This window comes from Coenobita brevimanus, chromosome 83 (genome assembly GCF_032717465.1).
Source record: "Coenobita brevimanus isolate Jiangsu-jjx chromosome 83, ASM3271746v2, whole genome shotgun sequence".
NCBI lineage: Eukaryota > Metazoa > Arthropoda > Malacostraca > Decapoda > Coenobitidae > Coenobita > Coenobita brevimanus.
In genome coordinates this window covers 802,852-811,801 of record NC_137036.1, presented here as the reverse complement: position 1 = coordinate 811,801, position 8,950 = coordinate 802,852, and positions in this window count along the sequence as shown.

Below are 8,950 nucleotides of genomic sequence, written 5' to 3'. Positions count from 1 at the left end.
TGAGAGGTGTTTGCTAAGTTCAGTAAAGTCCTTCAGTATGAGAGGACTGAGTCAAGTTGAGTCAAGTCCTTCAGCATGAGAGGTCTTTGCTGTGTTCAGTAAAATAGCCTGATGATAGTACAGTGCTATAAAGATGTAGTTTTACTGAAAGGTTTACTGGAGATGTGCTTTTAACCCCTTCAATACCAGAGGTCTTTTGGAAGTTGGTTAGTCACTTGAAATAGTACCAATAATAAGCTTATTTAAAAGATTAAGAAATATTTAATTATACTGATAGGGTTAACTGTGAGTGTTTTTAATGCCTGTTAGTCCTGGGATGTGTTTGGGTTATACGCTTGTGCCAAAAATTGCAAAGTGTGATGCAGAACCCCAATTTTTAATGATTATGGCACCTGGTGGTTTAGTGGGTAATTAAGGCACTCCAGTCAGATTGAGCCTGTGTAGGTTTATATCCAAGAGGTGGTTGGGGTTTATGGCTCACATAATGCCACTCAGGGATGAGTGAGGCTGGTCATTCTCATCTTAAATGTCAGGACCAACTTGCCTAGCCCCGGGTTCCCATACTCCTTGTGGGACAACATAGGATTGGATGTTGGGTGGGTGGCAGCATGTGATGATGGAACATATTTAGCCTTCTTTTGTGGTTGCTAACTGCATCCTGTAATATGGGATGCAGGCTAACCATACCCAATAACAGTCGTTCCATAAGTCACCATTAGTAATTAGGGGTTTGCATGCCACTCTGCGATTTAAGGTTCAAGCATACGACCGCTAAGTTTATTCTCGTTATATCGTGATTTTGTTCAGCTTTGGACTAATGCATGATCTTGGAGGGGTTAGGTATAGCTGTAATGAAACCCCTTCAGTATGAGAGGCCTTCCCAAGTTGAATAGTCATGTGGTATCAAGAGAAATAAACTAAAAATGAACATCAGCCAGAGTCAAGGGAAGAACTAAGTTGAGTCCGATAATCCGGAGATAGGAAGAGTATAGTGATCAGTAATAAAGATAGCAAGTAATATTATAATAAAGATAGCAAGTAATCAGCAGTAATAAAGATAGCAAGTAATCACCAGTAATAAAGATAGCAAGTAGAGTTTGAGTAATGTAAACTGAAGTCTTGGTTGTACAGGAAGACTTAACCCTTTGGCTGCAACAGTTCATTCAGCAGTCATTCCCAAAAATGTGCCATGTGCATTAATTGAAAAGAAAATTCCTTGCATGAAATTTTTTTATATGCTTTATTTTCATAATAAAATCAAGAGAAATCCACATCTGATGTTTATTTTCCATAGAACCATGTGAAAGACGGTGAATTGGTGAAAATTTACAAAGAGAAAAGATTATTCGTGTCCTGCTTATGTTAAATGTTATACAGAAGCATGTTTGTTGCACTTCAAGCCTCCTGGGGTTGGGAAAAGGATGGTGGTGAGGATGATGATGATGATGCTTCAAAATCAAGTTAATTTGAACTTCACAATGAAAAACCCTGAGAAATATATATGATTTTTAAGTGGATTGTGGTTTGTTTTATTTATTTAATTTTTTTTATCTTTATGGTTAACTGTGTCAGTCAAAGGGTTAATGGAGATTGTTTTTTAACCCTTTCAGTATTTTTTTTTTAAGGTGAACCAAATGAACTGAAGGTAACAGGTAATGAGAAACAAAAGACATCATTGTATTGAAAGGGTTATTGCAGAGTGACCTCAGTTATCCGTCTTATTGTGAACATTGACGGCGTTGGCATCAGATTGCTGCTGGTGGTGGTGGTTACAGTCAAGGAACAGAAAGAGAGAGATGTAGACCTGTATTTTCCTGAGTTGCGGAGGGTCCATAGCGCCTCTATTGGTCATAATTTGTCCTTAGATTCCATAACAGACGTATGTACAGTATATTGTTCATGCCTACAGTGTGCCACTAAAATTCCTGAATACCTAAGATGCCGTGATGGTATGGTGGCCAGAGCGTCAGGCTGCAGACAGTCCTGCATTAATACACTGCAGTCCAAATCCAAGAGAGGGTGTCCAGCTTTGATTGATTTGGACTTCAGTAGTGTGGCCTTGGATCCTGCTGGTTCTGAGAGGCCTAATATGGGATGGACTTAGTGTACAGGGTATTATGTTGCAATATACAGAACAGATTTCTAAGGAAGATATGCTAGAAGACCACCAAAGCCTCAGAGAATACAAACTACATTGCTTTCAATCAGGTGGTGTGGTGTAGTGAATGTGCCGGACAGTGACAGCCGTGCCGTGTGACTGGGTGTGTTGGCCAGGGGAGGATTGGACATTTCCCAGTCATAGGGCATCACCAAGGGAGCTACACTGGTCACTTACCTGTAATGTTTTGTACAAGCCTTGGGTCCCTAGTCTCGTTAGTGAAGGAAGCTCCCTAATGCCTTCTAGGTGATGTATTATGCTTATTACACCTTCCTGTCCTACTCTGTGTTATATAAATCCTTCAGACATTGCCATACTCTGCATAGATATTGTACAAAAGGATATTAACCACTCATATACAAAAATTAATCACAAAGAGGTGTTAGGGAGCTTCTCTTAATGGACGAGAATGCAGGTCTTTGTGTATGTGTGCGTAATGTCTAGTTGTGTTACCTGATTAATAATAACAGGGATAATTGAGGTCTGGTGCTCCTGTGGTCAGTTATTATGAGATATTATGAGCTTCACTGGGGTTACTTTTGAATATGGCTTCGAACACCTTCAGTCCAGAAACCATTTATTTTATGACTGCAATCACCAGATGATTTGATTCGGGTTCGGAGAAAGTTTGAACTGGAAGGCACAGGTATAGAAATCATTAACCCTTTACTACAAGAGGTCTTCAGGTTAAAATGTTGTGTTGCCAGAATTAGCTGATAAAAAAACACTAAATTTAAGGAAGTAGGTGGCTTTACATTGAGTGACAAGTGTAATGCTTTCCTGTAAGCTAGGAAACCATTTACTGTGCTGGGTGGTAACCATATAACCAACCCAGATGTGTTCCCCATGTGTCAACTAGTGGTTTGACAGAGGGTCCGTGCCACTTCAGGTAAAACAACAAACTCAGTGACAAATGGCCACCCCTTACCAGATCATGGCGTCTGGCTGTAGATGGATTGATAGCTGCTTCACTCTGGTGGCTAATTTTCAGTTGTGTCTCGTTGCCACCATTCAGTAATGCGTAGAGAGGACCTGCAGTAGTGAAGGCTGTATTTGAACTTCTCCAGTTTGAAAAGTCTCTCCCAGGCTGATTTTGTCTGATGGTTGCAAGAATGAAGTGGAAAATGAAGGTGGCGGGACTGAAGGAGTCAGCCCATAGAGGACGGGGATATCGTTTTCATGTTGCCATTCTAGATGATTTTGTTCAAGTTAGGAGACACCTTTTAAACTAGAGGTATTGCATATAGCCTTACTTAACCTCTTCAGTATGAGAGGCCTTTCCCAACTTGAACAGAATTATCTGGTTGGGAGCAAGAATAAGGTAGAAAGGATGTCAGGTGGACTTGTGGGGTACTTGTCATGTATACCTCCAGTGGTCAGTATTATATATGCTTTAAGGGAAGACTTTGTGTGAAAGGAAAGGCTACCCAGTCCTGTACACAGATCTATTGTATTCTGCCTTTGATATTAAGTTGAAAGGGAGTATGTTTCCTGTGTAAGAAGTCATGGATGATATTGTATAGTTTGGTAATATTGGCCTGCTGATTTATTAACACTTACATCTTCTGTGGATGCATGAAGTTACTTGACTCAGGCTACCTCAAGACTGGTTGCTTCAGTTCAGGCAAATTCTAGGAGTCAAGGAAATGGAAATTGTCTCAGCTAACCGTAAAACCTGGGCCAGATGTGGATGTTTTTTTCTTCCTTTTTATTTTATTATTTTTATTTTTGTGTATTTATTTTTTCTTTATTGGTGGCTCCTGTGCTACCCCCCCCCTTTTTTTTTTTTTTTTTTTTTTTTTTTTTTTAATGCAAGGGAGAAGGAACCAAAGGCCAGGAACCCCCAAACTGTTCCTTCCAAGAAAAAAAAAAAAAAATACAAAAGAGAGCCAAATTCAAGATCCATTCATTTTGAGATGCCTGTGTTTGAGTTGGCGTGTTGTCTCTAATACTGCTCTTTGTAGCTGAAAGAAAACCAAAAGTTACAGTACCTCAAACAGTGTGACTAAAGCTACTAGGGTGTTTGTGGGGTTGATATACAGGTGTGGCCTTGAATAGTGCTCCAGTCTTTGGTGGAACAGTTATGAAATGCTTACACAATATTTCGAACTGTTCAGTGAGCTGTGAAGATGACATTTCTGAGTTTCAAGTCATGGCCTAGTCTTATATATTTTTTTTATTTTTTTATTAATTTTTAAAGGGAGGAACAAAAGGAAAGAAGCCTGCAAGGGCGAGAGGAAAACAAGGAAGAAAATAGAATAAATCAAGATCAGTTCATTATGAGATATTAGAACATGGTGTTTTAGAAGACTGGAGATCACAACCAAAGGGAAATATTGTACAGACAGAGGAAGACCATTCCATAGTGGATCATTATCAGTGTTGGCAGTAGTACCTGTTGTTCATATTTTTATGTTCTTTGTTTCTTCAGTCCCCCTTGGCGTCAAAGAAAGAGTGAATGGCAGCAAAAATATCAGTTGTGCTCAGTTTTAAGGGTTAGCGGGTGAATTGCCTGAGCCGAAGAAAACGGTTTTGCATTAGCCTGAGTCTGATGGTCCAGTGTGGCCATGGCAGGGAAAGGATTAATGCTGAACATCATAAATATATACTAGTTAAGCTTTGTACTCATGCCATCTATCTTGACCCACTCAGTACCATAGATATATTGCATTCTTCCTACTTCCAGAGACCTTTCGTCAACTTAGGATAGACATGTGTTGGTGATGGGGTTAGTGAAGGCTGTACCTGACTCCTCCAATTCATAAAGTCTTTCCTACGCTGAGTAAAAGCATCGGGAAGTAGAAGAAAAAAAATATATATATTGAAGGGTAAAAAAAATGTTATCCCATGACCCTCGTAACCCTTTCAGCCCAGGGAGGTTATTTTGATTTTAGTCTTGTTCTTTTGGTCCTGGTGGTCTAGTGGTTGGAACGCCCCAGTTGGAGTGACAGCCTTTCATTGGTTTAGTTCCCAAGAGGTGATGAGGCATTCCGACCACCTATGCCGTCAAAGGAAGTGTGCTGGTCATGTACCTTTGTATTTATGGGAGTACAGTAGCCGAGGATGAGGTGGAGGGATGGAGTTGAAGGGTATATGAGGGAGGGGGGAGTGAGCTGGGGGGAGGGCATTCAAATGGTAGGTAACAGAGCGACTTGGAGGTGTTTTGTCTGCTGCCATCCTTTGTGGGATTAGGGCATCGGTCTATAGATAGATACGGTAGATGAACAATAGCTTAGACTCAGAGCCATATCCCTCAGTGTGGAGGTGATAAGTGTATTGTCTGTTACTGATTATTTTATTCAGCTTAACATAGATTCTTTAAACTGGCAGAGTTAGACACAACATGGGAAGCCTTTAGAATGAGGTTGTGTGAGTGTGACCTCAGGGATAGGGGACTGAATAAGGAGGCTGCCAGAAATCAAGTAGTGTGGAATGCCGCCATTAGGTGACCAAGCCCAGTGCATTTTCTATTTTGATATGGATTCAAGTTAGGAAGGACTTTTGGTGGTGAATATGTTGAAGGAGTCTACAGGTGAATGGTAATGAAGGCCGCGTCTAATCATGTTTTGCCTAAGCTGGATAAAGCCAGGAGTATGAGTGAAAATGAAACCAGCAAATGATAGCCGGAGTATAAGTGAAAACGAAACCAGCAGATGATAGGAATATAAGTGGAAATGAAACCAGTATAAGTGATTCTCTTGGGGCTGGAAGGGTTAATCTGGTGGAATCCATGTCACCTCTGTACTACTGCCATTGCCCCTCGTATGCCCAGAACAACTCTAGTATTTAACGTCTGATGAATTTATACAGCTGTGTGAGTCATAGGAGCCGGAAAGTGCCATGCCCTTCAGTGTGGTTAAGTGGGTGATGATTTTGCTTCGTTCTTGGTGACTTAATTCAACCCAAGAGAGACGCCCCTTACTGAAGGAGTTGTTAAGGCTACATGTAACCCCTTCAGTTTGAGAGGTCTATTGGAAGTTGAGCAAGATTGAGGAGATGCCAAGAGGAAGTGAAAAAAGACAGTAAGATTATCAGGAAATGTGAAAGGAAATGGAAAGAAAATGAGATTGTCAGATGCCAAGAGGGAGTGAAAAAGAAAGTAAGAATGTCAGGAGATGAAGAAAGGAAATGGAAAGAGAATGAGATGGTCAGGAGATGTGGAGAGGAAGTGCAAAAGAAAAGATTGTCAGATGGTGAAAGGAAATGGAAACAAAATGAGTTTGTCTTAAGGTGGTGAAAGGAAATCAAAAAGAAAATGGTGAAAGGAAAATAAAAAAGAAAAAAAATGTCAGGAGAGGAACCAAAAAATATCCTGACTTGGTATTGACACTCCCAGGCGAACATGGCTCACTCGCAGCTGCCCCCGATACTGGCGTTGTCCTGGTGATGCGAGGGTAAACTGATATAGAGTTATGGATCTTGTATTTTGGGTATAGAAGCCTGGGCCGCCATGCACGTACAGACTTACCATCCATTCCCTCCTGTACATCAGAACTTGCAGGAAGAACAAGGGATGAGGAAAGCTGTATTGTGCAAACCTATCCATGTTCCTCCCACAGAAAAAAAAGCTTGAAAGAACTCCATTTGGTTCATAAGGGTTTAAAGTTTCTCTCTCTCTCTTCATTGTCTTTCCTGCAAAATCCTATTGTAGCTGCGAGAAAGCCCTACAGTAGTTACGAGAGGCAGTTCATGGTAAGCCTGTGTGTGGATGTCGGCCCTGAAACCATAGCACATAACATTACCTGTAGAATGTAGAAATAATAATAATATTTTGTGTAACTTTCTTAGACAGTTTCTGCTTTTAGGTTTTATAAGCTGCTCAGTCCAGAAGAAACACTTCACTCACATCTATGTTTACATTTTAGCATGAACGATTAATTTATGTACGTGGCTATGGAGATCACTAGTGGCTATTAACACTTACTCCAATTATGCATTTTCCATTTTTGTTCTTGCTGTCTCTGTATAATTTTATTTGAGAGGATGAGATGGACTGGAAAGGTATATGAGAGAGGGGGGTGTGAGTTGGGGAGAAGGCAGTGTAATGGCGGGGGACTGCAACGTGGAGGCAGTTTGTTTGTGGCCACCCCTTACTGGATTAAGTCATCTGGATATACACAGATAGATAGTCGGAATCCAGCCTGAGACTCCCATAATATGCTTGTACAGTCAGATAAAGTTTGCATACTGTATTAGTCAGCATTTAAGGTATGTTGGCCACAGAAATATTATTCGTTACCCATGGGTTCTGTGAGCTTTGACATTATTCGTAAAAGTGAAATAGCGTTCATTTGGTACTGCTGGTTGTTCAGAATCCATGGTCTGTGTGTCATATTGCATCACACCACAGGAGTATCAAATATTTGTTTAGTGGGTGTACATCATCTGTGGGTACAAAACATACTAAACCTCTTTCTCATCATCATCATCATCATCATCCGGACCTCCTTTCCCACCCTAGGGCAGGGTCCCAAGAGGAAAATGAGCAGCAGAAGAGATGGAATATGTGATGAACTTATGTCCTCTGAAGATCATCACTTTTTTTCTTTTTTTCAACATTTTCCAGTAATTATTATGAAGTAATTAGTTGGTTTTGGCTGTTGGCATAGCGTCCAGTCCATAGAAGACATCAGGTGTACCATGGCCAGTCTCGGTATGGGGATTCATGAACAGGAAACATAGCATGAGTTGATTGGATTGAGAGCCCTGTGGGAGTGAACAGGTTAATGATTTTTTTATGCAAGGAAGAAGGAACCAAAGGCCAGAAGCTCTCAGAAGCGATAAAAACAAAACAACAGAGCCAAATTCAAGATCAGTTCATTCTGAGATGCCTGGAAACTATTCTGTCTGTCTATTGCCAGACGTCATAATCTCGTAAGGGGTGGCCATAAACAAATTGCCTCCATGTTGGCCTGTCTCCTGCCTGGATACACTGTGTTTAAAAGACTGGAGGTCATAGGCAGTAGGAAATACAGACAGGAAGACAGTTGCAGAGTTGAGCTGTTGCATACATGAAGGACTGGAAGTAACGGTTAACTCTTGCAATTTTGTCCTGAATAAAATTGATTGGATACAGCAAGAATGAAATACACACAGTCATTGCTTGGATCAAACTTAACCATAACTAGTGTCTTTAGTTGTCAATTTGTTTCTTTTTCCTTAAAGGTGGACACATATTCTAGCTTTTGTAACCCCTTCAACATTATGACAGAGTATTTTATTATTATTATTATTATTATTGTTGTTGTAAAATGAGAGTGGAGAACTAGTGAATGACTTTTGGAGGAACTGGCACTTTTGAGAAACAGTTGACCAACTGTTATTACAGTATTATTATTATTATTATTATTATTATTATTATTATTCTTTATTATTATTATTATTGTTATTAAGCTACTACCAGCTGATTTTATTCAACTTTAGAAGGATGTCTAGTTGTGAAGAAGTTAAAAAAATTGTCTTTTTTCAGTCTGAAGTCTAAGTTATGAAAATTGTGTAGAGATAACAGGAATATTTATATACACTCAAACCTCAATTTATGGGACCTTCATTTAAGGGATTTCGGATTTAAGGGACTCCATATTCTACCTGACAAACGGACAAGACCATTCAAAAATAATACTTAATGTCTAGGTTACACACGTTAATATGTTTCTTTATACAGTACCCGTAAAATAATATTCATAATCATATAAATAAGTACGATAAGTGAAACAATCATTGCATTTCGTAATAAGATTGTTGGTAAAACAAGGGACGTTTTCAAGTAAGGGATATTTTCAAGTAAGGGAC